Here is a 3,323-nt window from a genome sequence, read left to right on the forward strand (position 1 = left end):
CTCTTTCTCACTTGTCACCAACTTCTCACTCTCATCAACCACATACCTATGATCGCTCCTCATCATTGGTTCCTCTAACTCTTTTCCATTCCTAAGTGCGATGGCATTGACAGATCCCTTAGGGTTGGTTTCAGGTTGTCCAGGAAACATCCCTGAAGATCTAGAAGAAAAGCTAAATTGCTAGGCTAATTGAGTGATCTGGTTCTCTAGCATTTTGTTGTGGGTGACTAAAGAATCAACTTTAGAGGCTAGGTTCTTAATGGCATCATTCATGATCCTATTCTGATTTCTGAATTCTTCATTTTGCTTATTCTGGGATGTCATAAAAATCTCCATCAAGGTCTCCAAGTTGGACTTTTGGGGACTAGGGTAAGGGAGTCTAGGGGCCTGAAAGCCTGGATGTCGAAAATTAGAGTGAGGATTTGGGTTCTGGGGTGGATTTTTATAGGATAAATTAGGATGATTTCTCCACCCCGGGTTGTACGTATTGGAAAAAGGATCCCCTTTTTGATTAAAATTATTCATATGATTAACATGTTCAGATAGTGGTGTATCAGGAGAAGGGGAGTTTCCAATCTGACATTCCACAACAGAATATCCAATGATACCACATATTTCATAGTTAGTAGAGCTAGATGCTGCTGAATTCATGCTCATCTTATCAAATTTTTGAAATAAAGAATCTACTTTAGAAGCAATGTGGTCTAATACATCTACATCATACCTCCCGCTCTTTTTGGGTAAATAGCGCTCACCTGACCATTGGAAATGGTTCTGTTCCATATCCTCGTTAAGTTGTTTTGCATCTCGCACGCTTTTGTTCATCAATGCCACACCAGTTGCAGCATCCACGGTCATCCTATTGTTGTAGAGAAGACCGTTATAGAATGTGTGGATTATGCGCCAATCCTTCAACCCATGATGTGGACACATCCTTAGAAGATCCTTGTACCTCTCTCAAGCATCATACAATGACTCTCCTTCTTTCTGATTAAAGGTCATTATCTGATTGCTCAACTGGTCTGTTTTTCTCGGAGGGAAGTATTTAGCGAGGAACGCCTCTGAGAGTTGGTCCCATGTAGTAATGGGGCCTGGTGCAAGTGATTGCAGCCAAGCCCTTGCCTTATCCCTTAGTGAGAAGGGAAACAATCTTACTTGATTGCGTCGTCTAACACTCTATTCATCTTTAGGGTGTCACAATACTCCAAAAAGATTAAAATATGAAGGTTTGGATCTTTAATAGGAGTACCACCAAACTGGTTTTGCTGAACCATGGAAAGGACTGAAGGTTTGAGTTCGAAGTTATTGACAGCAACATTAGGCTTCACGATGCTAGACTGGGAGCTATGGGTGGTTGGTGATGCAAACTTCTTCAAGGATTGATCTTGATTGCCTTGGTTTTCTTGGTCTCCCATGGTGTTTCTGCTTTTCAAACTGTCCTTTGTTTCTCGTGCCCTCTTCCTAATATGATGCAAGGTCCTTTCAATCTTGAGATCACACTCAATTAGATCTCCAAGTCGTAAGGATCTAGGCATATAAGGGTGCCTACACAAGAAAACAAAGGAACAAGTCAAACGTAAAAATAAAAATAGAACTAATGAAAGAAAAAGTGTAGTCTAGTCAAATAATGAAAAAGTTAATATTAACAATGCCAAAGTCCCTGACAACGGCTCAAATCCGCAAGTGCACGGATGTCGTTGTAGAAATACAATGTCGTATCCTCAGGGACTTCGTTGTCAATTACCGATTTTTACTGTTTTGTGACTATCTAAACCAATCTTGCTAAAAAGTATGGTTTTTAACTATCAATAATGAACGCGCTAACTAGCGAATCCGCTCAATTAAAAGAATCTAGGATTGAATTTCGGTTTTAACTCTGGTTTGAATCAACAAATTAATCAATCGTTATTGAATCTCTCAACGTATTAAGAACGACTAACCTATGATAACTATTAGTCTCTTTCGACGACTAAAAGTTGTGCCTAATTTAGCCTAACAACTTATTTTTATGGTGTTAAATAAGTTCATGTTAATCCCTCACGTTCCCAAGAATAATTAACCTACTTTCGTGATCAATTAATTCCCGTTTAATTACTATTTTCCATCGTCGATTTAACCTTTTAGTTCAAATCAACATCCTAGAAGAGTCAAATCAGTGGCCAATTGATTTAACCCTAGGCAATCAGATACTAGTAATTAAATAATGCAAATCGAATAATTAATGATAACAACAAAATCACTTCATTGATTCACAAACATAGTCTAACCTAATTCAATCCTAGAAAAAATAATTACTCACACATAATTGAAATAGAAGATATGATGCATAGTCTAACCTAATTCAATCCTAGAAAAAATAATTACTCACACATAATTGAAATAGAAGATATGATGACAATGTATAATATTATAATTGTAAACTGGAAAACAAGATAAATTAGAAAAATAAACCGTAGTGTCGAAATCGAGATGTTGTCCACAAATCTCCACAACTAGCACCTTGCCAAATCAAATAAATCCTAATGTAAGACTTTTTAGAGAGATGGGAAGAAGAAGAAGAGAAAGTAGAGATCTCCAGCCTCTGATGCCTCCCAGATACCTCAGTACGTCTTTCTTTAAAGTCTAGAAAAAGATGTGTTAACAGATAAAATCAAATTTTACTTAAAATCGTGTGATAACTGATTGCTGACATCCAACACGATTGTGTAGATCAATACGACTAGGCCGTGATTAATTGTTTCGCTCTCCTCTTTCTAGGCTTTTATTTTGTATTCAACACGCCTGTGTTGTTAGACACTGGGGGACCATTTAGCCTCTTTCCATGCATTCCTTTATCTTGACTCCTTCTTGGCTTCGAATCTGTGCTAAGCTCCTGTATTTCCTACATAATATATAAATAGAGCAGTAAACAGGAACAAGGAAGCTAAACAAAGCCAAAGTGCAAGGAAATCGCATAAAATAACAACAAATCCGGAGGTGAAACATAGCCAAAATATAGAAAATATTCGTGTTTATCAACTCCCTCATGCTTGAACTATTGCTTGTCCTCAAGCAAAACAGATGGAAACACATACACAAGAGGACACAGATTCAAAGAAATGACAATGGAGATATCAAATAAGCATAGGAGCATCCACTAGTCTCAAGTTCACGTGCAACATCATTTCACTCAGCCCAATGTCAAAACAGAAATCTTGTCTCAAGTTCAAAGTTGAAGAAAATGCATCCGTAGGAGTTCTCGTACATTAGTGCAAGTGACTCAACTCGTAAACGTTGGAAAAATGGTATGGTAAAGTTATATATATATATATATATATATATAT

Source organism: Asparagus officinalis, chromosome 5 (assembly GCF_001876935.1).
Source record: "Asparagus officinalis chromosome 5, Aspof.V1, whole genome shotgun sequence".
NCBI classification, from domain to species: Eukaryota; Viridiplantae; Streptophyta; class Magnoliopsida; order Asparagales; family Asparagaceae; genus Asparagus; species Asparagus officinalis.